General features: G+C 37.1%; 1 non-coding gene across 1 annotated transcript; it reads left to right on the top strand.

Annotated features, from left to right (window-relative positions):
* Window positions 1-1,360: 1,360 nt before the first annotated feature.
* LOC117284659 lies at window positions 1,361-1,466 on the top strand. Its single transcript, XR_004515752.1, has one exon. It is a non-coding gene; the product is annotated as a U6 spliceosomal RNA (small nuclear RNA).
* Window positions 1,467-17,594: the final 16,128 nt, after the last annotated feature.

Below are 17,594 nucleotides of genomic sequence, written 5' to 3'. Positions count from 1 at the left end.
GAATGTTCATTATGTGGGTTGTATATTAGACACTGGAGATATAAAGCTGTTTAAGTTTCAGTTCAAAGGCCTTAGCGGTCTCTTTGAGGAGACCAGACTCAAATATATGAAGGTAACCAGTGACACAGACTTGATATACTATTTGGAGTGAAGTCCAGATCAACTGGAGGAAGCTTTTGGGAGTGGTGGAAAAGGAAATTTGATGGAATATGAAAGACTTTTAAAGAAATGGGATCTCTGGAACTCTTGGGCTCAAGCGATCCTCCCACTAAAGCCTTTTGGCTTGAAAGGCAGTTGAAAGGAAAGTGAGGCTTGGATGGGTTAGTATGTTAATTAAAACACCTAACAAGAAACACATTAGAGTTCAATAATAAGAAGTACTTACATAGTTTAATGTTTGGTAATTCTGTCCTTAGACTTGTTAAAACTGCCTTTTTTTTCCCCTGAAATGACAAATGTAAAATCTGCAAAACAGGCCCATTTTCCAGAAGGGGAGATGAACATATGGAAAAACACATTCTTTCAGACTATGATGACTTGAGTTTTGGATTCTGCTTGAAATCTCTCTTTATTCAGTCCAGTGCTTTTGCTGTGGGCCATACTGGTACTGATGTAGGTGCGAATACTTTGTCCCCCTCACTAAAACCACACTATCGTTTACTGCTATGCACACACACTCACTCAGTTTCTTAATACCTTCAAATATCTAATCATTATTGAAATTGTCTGTTAAGTGGTTTTATATAGTTGGGTTCATATTTTGTTGTCTTAAATATGAATTGCTCCTTTTTTATTATATTTCATCAGTTGAACAAATCAGATTTTTCCATAGTTTTTGTATGTGTGTGTGTTTGTGTGGTTTTCTGCACTATGTTGACTGTCCCCTTAGGAGTGTTTAATATCTTACATCCTGTATATTCTGTCATCTGGTAGATCTAGTTCCTTGATGTTACTTATTTTTGGACTGGGGTGACAGTGGTGAAAAAACATGGATGATACTGGTATGTATTTTTTTAAAAAATCATATCACAATATGACACACAGTATCTGATCTCTTTTTGTAATTATAAGGTGATAGTCCATTTTGGCATTGTTAGCATTTTTCTCATATAGTTCCAAGGAACCATTTTACCTAGTATTTTTTTTTTAACAACTGTTGATAATTATTGCCTAGATCCAGCATTTTATTAATGGTTCAGAATACAGTTTTAGCTTCGTGTAATTAAAAAAATATATATAAAAATAATTTAAAGATAATACACATTTTTTGGTTATATTTAAAGCTAGGTTAATATAAACTTTGCATCTGTAAAATATTCTCATAGTTCCAAAATAATAGGCTAAAGCTTAAAAATAAGTCTTGCTCACTTTACCAGCATATATGGTAAAATTTGAATAATACATTCAGGATTAGCATGGCCTCATATGAAGATGATACACAAATTTGTGAACTACATATTTTTTATGAATAAAGTGCTTGCTTTGGCAGCACATATACTAAAATTGGAATGAATAAACTAATGTAAAATAGCTAAAAAATGGTTGAACCTTTGAAATACTTAAGTATAACTTTGTGATATTACAGGTGAATTGAGTACCTGGGGTTCTGTTGAAAATTATCACATCTGAATTATAATTTTTTTCCTGGTGAAGCGGGGGTTGAACCAGGGCCTTTACATGGAGCTACATCCTTAGCCCATTTTATTTTATTTTATTTTGTTTTGTTTTGTTGTATTGTATTGTATTGTATTGTATTTTGGAACTGGGGATCAAACTTGGGTCCTTGTGCTTGTGAGGCAGGTGGCAGAACCGCTGAGCTAAATTCCCGGCCCTCAGGCCTTTTTATTTGAGACAGGGTCTAGCTAAGTTGCCCAAGTAGGATTAGAATTTGGGATCTACCTGCCTCAGTTTCTCAAGGTCTGGGATTACCTGAACTATAGTTAATAAGATGGCTGATTGTAGACTAATATTTTAAAAGTAGCTTTTCTTTTCCATTTTTAATACATTCCATTTTAAAGTTATGTATTTCTCCCTTTCCTTTTGAAAAGTAACTTTAGATTCTTAAGCATATAATTCAGAAAATTAGATGAGCTAACAAGGTGCATTATAAGATTTTAGAGGTACTAGAGTGCATTTAATTCTCTTTGTAATGTTTAAAATGAACCAAACGATTTGTACATGTGTTTTAATTTTCAGTTGAGGCTGTAACAAATAATCACAAATTTAGGGTCTTATATTATTTTTTATTTTACAGATTTGGAGGTTAAAAGTTTAAAGAGTCTTACTTGGCTCTGACCAACACGTTGATAGTGTTGTGTTCCTTTCTGGAGGGTCTGGTGCAGAGTCTGTTCCCTTTGGCCTCTTAACTGTGTAGAGGCTGCCCCTGCCCCTAAATCTTCAAGGCAGCAAGGACTGTCCACTTTTTCTCGTATCCCTCCATCAGTGACTGTCCTGCCACCCCTTTCCTCTGAGAGGACCCTTGTGATTACATTGAGCCCACCTGGATAATCTAGGCTAAACTCCCCAAACAAATCAAGGCCTTGATTTTAGCAAACTTAATTCCCTCTGCAACCTTATTTCTCCCCTTGCCATATGGCATAACATAGTCACAGTTTCAGGGGATTATAATGTGGACATTTTGGGGGCTATTATTTTTCTACTACTACAGTGTGTGTACATTTTTAAACTTCAGCAAAGAAATCAGCGTATTTTCATGTATAGCAAATTGATTCCTGATCTTCCTGTAATGAGTTTTGGGAGAGGAAGTCGAGTGACTTTACAAACCTGTACCTTTTGCATTAAGTGAATGTAAAGAAGTGATTGTTATCTGCTAGTTATAGGGTGAGTAAAATGATAGCTTTGACTTCAGGTACTGTTAGCACCCTCATTCACAGCAGGAGAGAAGTAAAAATGGAACAGAGTACAGTGTTCAAGAAAATTAGCTACTAGTACTTTTACAATTTAAGCAAGTAAATATAGGTTGGGTAACATTTGAGGTTAGATGAAAATGGATAAAATATACCTGTATCACATGACTGTGCTCACTAGAGAATATGTAGAGTACATTTTAGGATTTTAAGATTGGATGAAGACCCCTTGTATTTACAATTCCCTGGTGGTTGGGTTTCATTAAAATCTATAAGGTTTAGAGAAGAGATTTAAAACAGATTGTGGCCAGGCGTGATGATGCATGCCTGTAATCCCAGCACTTGGGAGGCTGAGGCAGGATTGCTGTGAGTTTGAGACCAGCCTGGGCTACTCAGTCAGTTCCAGGTCAGTCTCAACTATGTAGTGAGACCCTGTCTCAAAAAAAACCCCAAAAAACAAAACGCAAAAAACAAAAACAAAAAAACCAGCCAAAAAAACAGATTGTTCTTATAGGAAAGGACATTTGCGATACCACATTTCTTTTTTTTTTTTGGGTACTGGGGATCGAACTCAGAACCTTGTGCTTTGTGAGAGATGTAGTGGAACCACTGAGCTAAATCCCTGGCCCTGAGATACCGTAATTTCTTAATGTAAAGTGGAAAACATGGAGATTCCTGTGAGGGTAGATTTAATGATTAAAGATAATATCAGAAGAAACTAATTTGGGGATTCATTTTTCATATGAACCTGGAAGAAAATCAGCTGCAGGAGAGAGTAAGAAAAGACATTTAAAGAAGAGAAAAAAGAACCAGTAAATTTATCTCTGGACTGTGCTGGGCGAACTGATAGATACAAGAATGCTTCTTGTTCTGAAGGCAGATATGGTCATGTTGGGGAGATAAGACTTCAGTTTACATCCAGCAGAGAACAGTGTCTGAAAAGTGTTTGTCTGAGCTCTGGAAGGGTGGGCTATGAACAGGGAAAGGTTGGGCATTTAATTCTCAAATATTAGCAAGATCTGTAGCTTAAATGTATTGCAGCTTTTTAAGTATATAGAATCGAGCCTATGTATCGCAACTTTTTAGTGTTATAGAAGTGAGATACCCACTTGTCATTTCAGTTTTTGGAATATTTTACATTTTACTGTCACTAGATTTTGTAGAATTTACCACATGGAATTACAAAATACTTTATTCTTTCACTTTGTAATTGTATACATATGTGTATATATCCATTTTATATAAAAAGCTAAATTTATATTGAGGACTTTAAAAGTGAATTTGAGTTTTGAACACTGCAAGTGTTCAGGATAAAAATCCATCAGAAAAGACTCAGAGTTGACATATAAGTTATTTTTTTCATAAAACAACTTTCTTGAGCTGTAACAGATACTATACAATTCACCCATTGTTATTGCTTGTATCTAGATACCCCCTCCCCCAGTCTCATGTGGTCATAGACTTGGAGTTTCCAAGATGGCTGGATTAGGGTGTATAATGCTGGGATGAAGGATGCCCCATCCTGAATTGGGTGGCACCACTTAAAAGATATGTAGCCTGGATGGATTATAAAGGGACAGAAAAAAGGCAGGCTGCTGCTACTATTTGCTATTCACTACCTTCTGCCTTCCCTGCCATGCCATGGGCTGTTTCTCCTCTTCATTGCCCCTCTGCCATGCCATCCTGCCTTGGAGCCCATTAACTATAGACTGAAAAACCCTAATCCCCACAAACTGTGAGCTAAAATAAACCTTTCCTCCTTTTACGTAGGGTATTTTGTCTCTACAATGAGAAAAGTAACTAAGACACCCATTTAAAGTGTTTTACTATATTGAAGAGTTGTACAGTTTACCACGGTCAACTTTAGAGCATTTCATCATCTCAAAAGATGCATCCTGCCCTTTATCTGTTACCCTTCTTACCCCACTGTCTCAGCTTTCCCTTCTCTCCCCAGGCAATAACTCATTGACTTTATAGATGTATATTTTCCTATATATAATTTATGACTGGCTGTTTTCACTTAGCATATTGTTTTCAAGTTTCATCTGTGTTGTAACATGTAATAGGCAAATGTGCTATTATGTTTACCTGCCATATTTTATGCATTGATAGACATTTGGATTATTTCTGCCTTTTGGCTTTTCTAAGAAATGTTGTTATGAAAATCAAAGGAGCAAGCTTTTGTGTGGACATGTTTTCATTATATGCTTAGGAGTTGAATTGCTGGGCCATATGGTAACTATATTTAATCATTTGAGAATTTGCCAGACTACTTTGCAGACAGAGTGCACCATTTTATATTCTTGCCAGCAGTGAATATATAAGCATTTGATTTCTGTGTGTCTTCATCCGTACCTATCTGTTATGTGCTTTTGATTGTAGCTGTCCTATTGGTCCAAAGTAGTACCTCATTATGGTTTTGATTTGTATTTTTCTTACGATTATAGATGTTGGACACTTTTTCATTTACTTACTGGTCATTTGTACATCTTCCATAGAAAAATAGTCTATAGCCTTTTCCTTTTTAAAAAATTGGATCATCTATATTTGTTATACGAATTTGTTAAGTCCCTTGCCAGATATTTTCCCTTACTCTGTGAGTTACCTTTTCTCTTCTCTTCTCCTCTTCTCTTCTCTTCTCTTCTCTTCTCTTCTCTTCTCTTCTCTTCTCTTCTCTTCTTTTTCTGTCTGTCTGTCTGTCTATCTATCTATCTATCTATCTATCTATTTATTTGATGCCAGGAATTGAACTTGGGACCTTGCACTTGTTAGGTAGGTGGCAGCACCATTGAGCTCATTCCCTGGCCTGACCTCTTCATTTTCTTTCTATTTTGGGACCAGGGATAAAACTCAGGCCTTTGTGCTTACAAGGCAGGTGGAAGAACCACTGAGCCAAATCCCCGGCCCTTCGTTTTCTTTTGATGGTGCTATTATGAAGCACAAAAGTTTTAAGTTAGATGAAGTCTGATTTGTTCATTTTTTCTTTTATTGTCAATGCTTTTGGTGTTATTAATACATTTTATAATCCTTTTCAAAGGCTTCTAGGCCTGTCCTTTGCTGGAGCATGTGTTTGTTTATTTGTTTTTAAAGAATTTTATAGTTTTTAATTGAGATTTTACTTCACTCTAGAAAGAATGGGTATTTATTATCAAAAAAATCAAGTAATAAATGCTGGCTTGGCTGCTGTGAAGGAACCCTACTTTTTTGAGGCAGGTATATGTGTGTGTGTGTGTGTGTGTGTGTGTGTGTGTATGTGTGTGAATGATATACATGGTATATATATATATGTGTGTGTATATATATATATATATATATACACACATATATATGGTTTATATATCATATATGTATATGGTTTTAAAACAATCTTTTCTCTTGCTACTGAGGATTGAACTTGGGGCTTTTGGCTTTTTCTTGATTTTTGTTTTTAATCTTGAGATAAGGTCTTGGTAAGTCACTTAAGTTGCTTAGGTTGGACTGGAACTTGGTATCCTCCTGCCCGAACCTTCCAAGGATGGGGGATTACAGGTGTGGGTGACCATACCCAGCGTCATTTAGGTGTCTAAACTAAATCATGTAAATACCTCTAATCCCATTTATAAGCCTGTTTTAGAGCACTACAGTGGTGGAAGCTATACTTCATTTCAAATTAAAGGTTAACATGTTCTTTTAATGGTTATAGTTAAGTGATTGCTTGATTCCTTAACTGCTCATTTCTTTTCCTACCTTCTAATCTTTCAAAGAAATTTTACTGTTTTACTATTTTAAAAGGAGTATTTGTGATGCATAGAAATGTGTATAAGAAAGGAGTTTACCTATAACCTAATAATTACTTTTAACTTTTTGTATATTCCCTTTGTATATATTTTATATATATTCTCTTTATATATTTTTTATATTTTCTTGTCTTTTCCATTCATGGTAAACATTTTTAGAACAAAAGTTGGATCATTAAGTCTTTAACACTGTTTTGTGGGTAATTTGAACTAATCATCAATGCCAGTATTCTCAAAATTAGACTCTTTTTGGTCTTTTTCTATTCTTTAATCTCTTGGAGTCTAAGCTGCATTTTTATTGTTTCTCATTTCCTTTACTGATAACAAAAATTTAGTGTTATAAAATTATAGAATTTTGTTCTTGAAAGGGACCTTGGGACAACTAGTTTTAGTGACAAAGTATTGCTAATCTGAGATCATATTTCATAGTGACATTCTCAGTGAAGTCTGTCAGCACAATAATTTAGATTTAAGTTATAGGAGCTAGTTTGTGTTCATTATTAATTTGTCTGTCTTTGAAAAACTACCCAACCGGAATAACAAGCTTTGGAAGATAATGATCATGTAGGAAGCTTTTAACTAATGTATTAATTTCCAAAGGGGTGTGTGTGTGTGTGTGTGTGTGTTTTAGTCATTTGGAGATAGTACTCATTTTCCATAGAAACAGTGTTTATATTCAAAACTTTGCTAAATGGACAAGTTGTGTGTTATCACTATTTTTACTTTAGTTCAGCATTGTGGAAAAAAATAGATTCTTAGGGACTACATTTGCCCACACACAAAAAAGGGAATTTCATGTTTTTTGCTACCTATTAGACCTCTAGAAGAAAACACCAGAAAGGATCTTACATTTTGATAGTTGTTTGAGGAGACCCTACTTATTTGGAAGAAAGGGAGGGAAGTGCCGTGAAGAATTGGAGGTTTGGGTTTTGATAGTAAAGTTTTTTCTTATTAATGTATTAGTTATGACTGTTGGATAAATCATCCTAATCTCTCTATTTTGTCTAAAAATGAACTAAAATCTAACAGTGGGGTAGTAGTTACTGTATGCCTGATACTGCTCTTTAAAGACCTTTACATATATTAAATCAGTGCCCTCAACAGCCTTATGAAGTACACAGAAAACGTAAGAAAACTGAGGAATTTTCTTTTGGTCATACAGTAATTAAGCTGCAAAGCTAAGATTTGAATCCCTGAGGTCTAAATCTGGGCTTTTAATTTATAGTTGTCATACTCGGCTGCTTGTCTAGAAACACCACTTTAAAGGTTATTGGGAGGAATGAATAAAACAATGCATGTGAAGGGGCCCAGTTCAGTAAATAGCACCTCCTTTCTTAGCCCTTTAGTTCCCTGCTAGGAGCCCTAAATTTTCATGCCTGCCACATATTCATAATCACAAACTATGAATTCATTGTATCAGCAAAAGAAGCTTTAATGACATCTTACCTCTCTTGATTGGTCTGCACATTACCTTCTTATTTAAGGTGAAAAATCCCCAGTCAAAATTTAGGGTATTTTTGAGGAAGAGAAAGACAACGGTAGATGCTCTGGGAAGCATCTTGGCAGTATCACTTACTGTTACAGACTTTCTGCCCTTGGGAACTGAGCGCCCCCTGCCACCACCACCCCACCCCGCAAATAGCTTGTATCATTAGCTTGAACCATATGAAACTGCTCTTTTTATAAGTTAGAGTATTTAGAATATTGGCATCCCAAATATATGTGCAGGTGTATGTGTGTGTGTGTGTGTGTGTGTGTGTGTGTGTGTGTAGGGGGGGTGGTCAGAGAGGAAAAATAAGAAGAAAGACGAGATCATCCAGGCACTGTGTGGGCAATGAGGCAATTTATTCACTCCCATGGGAGCAGTCAGAAAATAAAGAATTTAAAGGGAAAAATATGGGGTTATGGCCTTGAGGAATTTGGGGGACAGATAGAGTGAGGTCATTCTTTTTGGGACAGCCAGTGTCTTTTTATTTGTTTTTCTTTGAGGTTTCCTGTACTTCCGCCACTGGAGCTTGAGGGCCTGACTGAAATAGTAGGGGGTTGTCTTGGAAACCTTGAGGCTGTGTCAGCTGTTGTGACTGATGGGTTCCAGGGTTATTCTAGGTTGAGGCAAAGGGGCTGTGAGCAGGGGTGCAGGAGTATGAAAAAGGCATCTTTTAGGTCTAAGACAGAGTAATAAATAGACAGGGATGGAGGACAAAAATGTAGGGGTTTGGCAACCATTGGAGTGTATGGGAAGGAAAATCTGGTTGATAGCGTGGAGATCTTGTACCAGTCTGTAAGTATGGATCTGGTACCAGTCTATAAGTGTTATTTACCTTCCATACTGGGAGAATTGGGGGTGTTGTAAGGAGAGCTGATAGGGATTGAGACCGTGTCACAATACGTGAGAAATAATAGGCTGTAGTCTCTGTAAAGCCAGGTCAGGGATGGGATTTGGTTGTTGGGCAGGGTTTGGTTTTAGGGGTATAGTAGGCAGTTGTTGGGATGAAGTCAGGACTAGGAGGAGGCATCCCAGACTCTGAGGTTGAAGTAAGATGAGGTGATAGGACCCTAGAGAGAGGCATAAAAGGGGAAAGAAACTAGTGTGGCTATAAACACTGGTTGTGTTTTGGGGATTGTCAGAGTGGCTGACAGCTTGGCTGAGACATCTCATCCTATAAGGGCAACTGGCCAGATGGAGATGATTAAGAATGAGTATGGGAGGGCTGGGGGTTTAGCTCAGTGGTTCTGCTGCCTGCCTCACAAGCGCAAGGTCCGCAGTTCGATCCCTGGTACCACAAAAAAAAAAAAAAGTATGGGAAAAGATGCTGTCTGAATCAACACCAAATAGGGGAGAAGGGTTATGTTAAAGGTCTGGAGACTTTGCTGTCAATGCCCACAACAGTAGTTGAATCTGGGAAGACCAGTCCTTGGAAAGAAGGAAGGGTAGAATGAGTGGTCCCTGTATTTAGTAAGAAAGGGATGGACTTAATCTCTACCGAAAGAGTCACCTGGAGTTTGGCATTGGAGGTGGTTCAGGGAGCCTCTACAGCCTTTGGGCAGCATTAATCTTGGGTTTGCGGGCCAAGAAGGTCTGGGAAACAGCAGGTTGGGTCATGGCCCAGAAGTGGCAGGGGCAGCTGCCAGAGTAGGGTAATCAGATGCCCATTGAGGAAGCCTGTAGGAAGGACGTGGCTGGGAGGGAATCCCTGTCTGAGGGCACCTGCAGTTGTCCCCATAGGTTCAGGGAATATAGTCATTTCTGTTCATCTAGGGTGAGAGGGAATTAAGGATGACAGTTAAATCAGCCCAGGTAAGGCTATATGATTGGGTCAGGTAACTGGGGTGTGTGTGGCTGGATGTCCCTGTTGGACCTGGGGGGCCTTTGGGGTGGGGCTCTGTCTGTTAGAAGAGGGGGACCCTCGGGCTGGGGTGTGTTTGTTGGCAGAGGGGGACCCTCTGGGGCAGGACTCCTCACCAGGGCCTGCAGTCCAGTTGGCCAAGCCCTGGCATACTCAGTGTGTAGAGGTCACGGGCCACACGGGTTTTAGAGCTGTGCTCTGGTCAAGGGACATGTGGAGTTGCTAGGGCAGCACCAAGATCATGGGGTGTACAGGGTCTTGGGTTATGCTGGGCACCCAGGGGTGTGTGGTGCTTCAGGGGATGCACAGTGGGACAAGCACTGTGGAGGTCTCAGTGTTGCCCAGTTGACTCTGAGCTTGGTTCAGAGGGTGGCAAGTGGGTATGGGGCCGCTGCCCTGCCTCTACCATGGCCCCCAGGAGAAGAGGGCAGGAGAGCATCACATTTCAGGCCTGGCAGGTAGCCGGGGCCACTGGGATGGGCGGAGGGCCTGGTGCAGAGAGGGTAGGGGATTAGGGTCACACTGCCATCTGGACCAGGTGTAGGGTGGGGTGGTGGAGACCTGCATGGGAGGCTGGGTGGGCTGTGTGTTGGGGACATGCCTCTTCACGGAGTCTGTGGAGGGCTTCCAGGTACCACTGAGACTGCTCGTGGGTACACAAGTGTGGATGTGCCTGCAGCCAGGTACTAAAGAGTTAACTGCTGCTGTTCCGGAAGACTGAGCTCTGGACAGTGCAAGGAAGAGGGTCAGAATCTGGGTGGAGGCTGCCAGGGAGAGCTGCTGGGGAGAGCTGCCAGAGGCAGGAAGTTGCCTCCCAACTGCTGGGATTATAGGCATGTACCACTTCTAATATGATGGCTTTAACGCTTTTGGGAAGAACCAAGAAGGGGAATAGCTAGGCCAAATGGAATTTCTAGTTTCAGTTTTTTGAGGAATCTCCAGTGATTTCCATAGTGGTTATACTAGTTTACATTCTTACCAGGAAGGATTCTTGTTACCCCTGCAGCCTCCCCAACATGTGTTAAATTTCTTGATGATAGCCATTCTTTCTGGAATCATGTGAAATCTCATGTTGTTTTAATTTGCATTTCTCTAATGACCTGTGATGTTGAGCATTTCTGTATGTATTTATTGGCCATGAGTAGTTGTTCTTTGAAGTGTATGTTCATTTTGCTTGCCTATTTTTTGATTTGGTCTTTTATTTTGGAGTGGTCTATATAGATAGATACTAGTCCTTTGAGGAATAGCTGAAAAAAGTTTTTTCTCATTCTGCAGTCTTTCAATCATTGGTTGTTCTTTTGCTGTGCAAAAAGCTTTTAAATTTTATATGATCGCATTTGTTAATTCTTGGTACTCTTTCCTGTGCAACCAGGGTCTGTTCAGAAAGTCCTTCCTTATACTTTATTCCTGATTTTAGAGGGAAAGCTTTCAGTTTTTTTTTTCATTTAATATGACATTGGCAATAGGTTTGCCATAAATTGCCTTTAATCAATTTGAGATAAGGTCCTTCTATACCTACTTTCTTCAGAGTTTTTATCATAAAAGGATGTTAGATTTTGTCAAAGACTTTTTCTGCCTCTGTTGATGACCATGTGATTTTTGTCTTGCTTAGGTGGTGTATTGCATTTATTGATTTGCATATGTTGAGCCATCTTTGCATTTTTAAAATGAAGCCTATTTGGTTATGATATATGATCTTTTGGATGGTGCGTTGCATTCTGTTTGCCAGTGTCTGGAGGATTTTTGCATCTATTATATATTCATTAAAGAGATTGGTCTGTAGTTCTTTTTTTAGGTTGGATTATTGTCTGATTTTGGAATCAGAATGTGTGTTCTCTTATTGTGTGTAAATACCTATTCAGTACATTTGTTGTTGGTTTGGTTCAACTCTGATATTTCTTTATTGATGTTTTTGTAATTGATCTATTTATGTTAGTGGGGTATTGAAGTCCCCTATAACTGTGTTTATGTTTATCTAGTTTTTTATGTCCAGTAGTACTTCTTTTATGTAGTTGGGTACACCATTTTTCAGTGTACATATGTTGATAATTATTTTCTCTTTCCATTGGATTGTTCCCTTGTTTTTGCTCTTGAACTGTACATACTCATCTCTGTTAGGTTCTCATCAAGCCTTTTAACTTTTACTTCAAAAAAAGACATATTTGATGAGGGGATTAAATGCTAAGAGATGAATACGCAGTCCCTAGACACATCATCTGAAAATAAAAGTATACTTCTAAATAATAGCTCCTATTTCTTATACCTGAGGAAAGTGATAATTTACTAATGTCATTGAATATTCAGAATATAGTCTAGTTGCCCTAGTTGTTTGAAAAATGTCTTCTGTAATCTTTTGCTTTGTTCTTTTGAGCTACTGTCCAGTCAAAATTCATGCATGGCCTGGTGGTGCACACCTGTAATCTAGTACTCTGAGAGGTTGGGGTAGGGCAATTGCAAGTTCAAGCCCAGCCTGGGTAACTTAGTGACTTTGCAAAATGCCTTAAAAAAAAAACATGTAGACTCATCTTTTAATCCATAGTAGATGGGCACTCTACCTCCCTTCATATCCCCCTTCTCCCTCCCTCTCTTTGGTTTTTTTGAGACATAGCTCCCTATGTAGCTTGGGCTGGCCTTGAACTCATAGTGATCCTCAGTGCTGGATTATAGGTATGCACCACCATGCCTCCCACCGGGTCCTCTTGAGCTCTTTTTTTCCTCCATGACATTTATTTTTTCTAACAGTGGACTGGTTGTCCCATAGAATGATCCTTTCTGGATCTGCCTGAATGTTTCTTTGTAATTTTATCTATTTATTTATGTATTTTTTTTTTTATGAGACAGGGACCTACTATGTAGTTCAGACTGCCATGGAACTCACTATGTAGCTCAGGCTGGTCTCCCAACTCACAGCAATCCTCCTGCCTCGGCCTCTGGAGTGCTGGGATTACAGGTGTGAGCCACCACATCTGGCTGGTAATGTCTTTTAATTTTCCACTCTTATCTTTTGTAATTCCTGTGAAGTAGAAATTAGGTCTCATTGTTTGAGTAAACATTTCTTTTGTTTTTTTTTTGGTACTGGGGATGAAACACTTGTGAGGCAGGCAGTGGTACCACTGAGCTAGATCGACAGCCTTAAGTAAACATTTTTAAAAACTGTTTTTGGGCAAGAATGCTTCTTGAGTGATGACATGTACTTTATATTGTGGGAAATTGTGGCCTTTGTGTGATGCTGTTTGATAACCTGATTAAAGTGCACACCAGCAGATTTCTTCAGCATAAGTGAATTGCTTGTTTGTAGTTACCAAGCAATATGAGGATTTGACAGTTGGCCAGAATCTTGTCCCCATAGTAGACTGACTTGTAGATGATAAGGGCAAGTTCCTAGTATTTTTCTAATTCTGTTATTTCTTCCATATTTATTGCAGACATTTGTCTTAGTAACTGGGGTTGAAGCATAGTTCCTCTAAAAACAAAGTAAATACATCTCTAGTTATTAGTTTTTAGGGTAAGATATTGGTGTGATACTCCTTAGCAGTGCTGCAAATGAGTTTTTCTCTTTTATTATTCTTTTCTTTTTTGAATGTCATGTTGGATATTTATGTATTGTGTTGCAATCAGTTGTAGTTGTCTTGATAATCACAGGCTTCCCTTTTGATACCTAAATTATTCTGAGTTTTGTCAGTGGAAGCTTCTCTCTGCTGGCTACTATGATTTTGTTGGTATAAATTTGGATTTTCAGAAAATTTGAAAGAATAGTTACAAGAAATGCCTAAATTTATTTGTTTATAGTTTGCTACATTTGCTCCTCAAATCCCATGTACACCCTTGATTTTATCTGCTTGCAAGTAAATTCACAAAATATCCCAGTTTACTCCTGCTTCCATCTCCAAAACAGGAAAGGAAGTAAGGAAGTTAGTTCTTCAGCACAGCAAAACAAGGATGAAAACCAGATACTGTGAAGAGCAAGGATGTTCTCTTTTAAAAACAGTGTAATTTAAAAAACAGTACTATTACTTAATCTATAGTCTATTTCTAAATTTAGTCAGCTATCCCAATAATGATATCAGATGAAAGATTATCATATGTTTTTAGTGTCCTTTTAATAATCCTTCAGGGGTTTTTCAGGTGAGCTTTATAGATCTTGACATTTTTGAGGAATACATGCTAAGTATTTTGCATACTGTTCCTCAGTTTGGGTTTGACTGATGTTGCTTCATGATTAGATTCAGGTTATGCTATTTTTGGTTTAAGCAAAAATACAGGTTCATCAGGTTTTTTCCCCCCTGCTGTCAAGTAACAGTATTTTGCTTTGTAATTAATTTAGAGGAGTTATGTTTGAGACAGTAAATGTACTGCTTCTTACCAAATTTCACTTACATGTTTTGGGACTGACTTTTTTATATTTTGGTTGACATTTTACGGCAAGAAAGAGAGTTCCCTTTATTTGTATTGTACTTATTTATAACAGCATGGACTTATACTTTGTTCACTAGTTTTGATCTATTATCATTAATTTTGATTCTCCAGTTGCCTCTGATTTGGTCAGTAGATTTCAGGCTGACTCCTCTGACCCCTTTTCATGTCTTTATCCTTTGAACACTTACTAACCTCTACATAAGCTACTCTAGATTCTTTCTTTCTCCAGCCTTGCAGTCTGAAGTGTCTTTTAGTGGTTAATGGTGTTTAGGAACTGAGAGATGGGATCTGGATCTACTTATTCTCACTGTAGTGTAATGTTTTTTAGGCTTTTTTAGTGGACAGAGCAACTTTTTTTTGTTGTTGTTTTTTAAAGAGACTAACTTTTTTTCAAATCCATATTAATTTTTTTCTTCTTTGAATCATCTCCCTTTAATTGCAGTAGTTAACAGAGAAGACTGAAAATTTTGTGTGGTATTTCTGAAGTTCAGTTCTACTTTCTTAGTTTTTGTTTGTTGTATTAGTTGACTTGAAAATAGTTGTGAATAGTTTTTGTTAGAGTAAGCGAACATTTTGCAACTTCAGAATTTTGAAATTCAAGTTAAAAGCTTTGAGATATTGCTTTATTTACATATGAAGAAAAATAGCTTCAATCAAATTTCTTAGGATTTAAGGGCTGATTTGTAGAGAAGACTTCTAATCTGTTATCTATGAAGTTAGGAAAATATCTGAAAAGATTATTTTGATTATAAAACTATTAAATTTTAAAATAATGTATGTAAAATTCATCTAGTCTTCTGCCTATTATAGGCTCTTAATAATTGGTATTCTACTATAAACCAATATGCTTATAGGCATAAAAACATGAAAAAATACTTGTTTGATTTATACTTCTGTTAATAAATTTAAGATTTTATATTGTAAATCTTTAGACTTTGTTTTTTTAACTTTACTTGAAAATGATTTCATGTAAGTGTAACCCTCAAATAAATTTTCAGATGAGATGCATCTCACTCTATTATTAAGAAATGACATTCTCAGCCCTTCTAAATCTATACTTCACCATAACTGTACACCATTTTTCCTCTCAAGGACAGTTTGTACACATTCTTATTTTCGTGTGTTATGCTTTACCCAAACCACAGTGTATCTAGTAAAGAAACTATTTTTGAGATTAGTATTATTAGATGAGAAACTTGAAATGGATTTTTCAAATAGCTTTTTATGTTGCATATTGTGATTTTTAGTGTAAGTACATGAATAATGCATTTTGCAGTTAAGTCACCTTTAATTTCTATTTTGTCCTGTACAGGGTGATCAATAGACTTACTTGAAGGATAAGAATGTCAGAACATCTTTTTCACTATCGCCCGCTTACTAATTTTGGATTGAATTCCACAGTTCCAGAAGAAACTCGTTTTCTTTTTTTTTAATCTTTTATAAGGATAAAGTCGTAACTTTGTTCTTAGCATAGTACCTAGCAACGTATACATCACATAAGAAAATGTTTTAAAAATGAATACGTGACTCAGCCTAGGCAGATAGTGTTAACACTTGTTTGTGATTTCATCTTCATTTATTTATATCCCATTTCCATGAAACAGTCTCTGGTGGGTCTTACATGTATGAAATTGCTATAGGGAGATACACCTGTCTAAAGAAATATAAAATACTAAGTTGATAAGAATGAATATTTATAGAAACAGTTTTACCCAAGAATGTAGTAGAAGTTGTTGGAAACTTACAACAGAAATATAGGGTGTGTTAGCATTATAGAAACTAATCATTCCTTTGAGCTCTAAGGGAAAATATTCTACATAGAATGCTCTATTAAGTGTGTATACATTTTAGGTAATGTACCTTCATTTGTGTGCTTAAATTCTTGACTAAAGAAATCTTAAATCTAGGAAACAAAAATGTTACTGAGCTGATTAGAAGTATGATGTAGATACAGTAGAAACAAACTGAAAATAATTACATAGTGTTGCCAGTAATTACATAATGTTAATATTACAGGATATGGCTGAGCAATCATAGAATTTATCATCTAAACTGGGCACTTTGGGAATGAAAAGCTGTGCTATTAATAATGCCATGACAATGCATACAAACTATATCAGGCAAATTGGAGTAGTGAGGCAAATCACTTTTTTTTGGTACTGGGACGCAGAACTCACCTTGCGCTTGTGAGGCAGGTGGCAGAACCACTGAGCTAAATCCCCGGCCCTTGAGGCAAGTCACTTTATTATAGAAAAACTTAAATATATATTGAGGTAGATGGACAGTATTTTGTTCACTGTTTGCCTTTCAGCTGATTGCAACACCAAGCTGGCTTTCTGACTAGCTTTGTATCTTTTTTTCTTCCTCTACACTTTCTCAGATTATTTTGAGGCAAACACTAGATGTTACTTTGTTATGTACAACTATTGTGACAATTAACTTTTTTGTGCTTTTTAAAACTTTCTGTGTTTGATCTAGGTTTCTTTTACACTGTGTGCTCCTTGAGGATATAGTCCATATGTTCTTTATCTTTAGTTTTCCAGTTTTGGCTGGTGGGTAGTAATTCCTTACATGTGTGGAAAGCTAAATGTACATGCATTTAGAAGTCAGAAAAATCTGTATTCTCTAATTTAGTTTGAATTGACTCACAAACTAACCTAAGTTATTCATCTACTTTAGTCTCTTCATTGAATAAGAGTTTCATTGTCTTAACCTAAAGGGTCGTTATTAAGGTCTGTTTTGTTTTAGTACTTATAAGACTTGGTCTCTAGGAAGATTGAGGTTTTTGGCTTCTGTAGTAGTAATGGCTTTTTGAAATGAAGACAGTAAGTCAAACATGGAAAATGTTTTATTATAGTCATCCTGGTTTTCACACCCTCAGCAGTGTGACAGATTAAGATCTGCTTAAAATAATATTTTGATTTCAGGGCAGTAATCATTTCAGAAGCCTTCAGTGGTAGCAAAGTTATCTGTTCTTCTTACTTTTCCACAGTTGACCCATGTTTGGGAAACAGCCAATAGAAAATACTAAGTCCGCAGTAAATCAGGCCTCCAATGGAAGAATGGGTGGGAAAAGATATTGTTAGTGCCTGAATTCTAGACAGAATGAACCCTGTTAAAAGGAAGTTCTTATATTTTTGGATGAGATATTCTCAACATATTTGAAAAGTAAAGAAAAGCATATATTT

The sequence above is a fragment of the Fukomys damarensis genome, unplaced genomic scaffold (assembly GCF_012274545.1).
Source record: "Fukomys damarensis isolate Sample0158 unplaced genomic scaffold, DMR_v1.0_HiC HiC_scaffold_38, whole genome shotgun sequence".
Lineage (NCBI taxonomy): Eukaryota > Metazoa > Chordata > Mammalia > Rodentia > Bathyergidae > Fukomys > Fukomys damarensis.
Note: the sequence above shows the minus strand (reverse complement) of the source record. Positions and strands in the feature narration are given on the sequence as shown.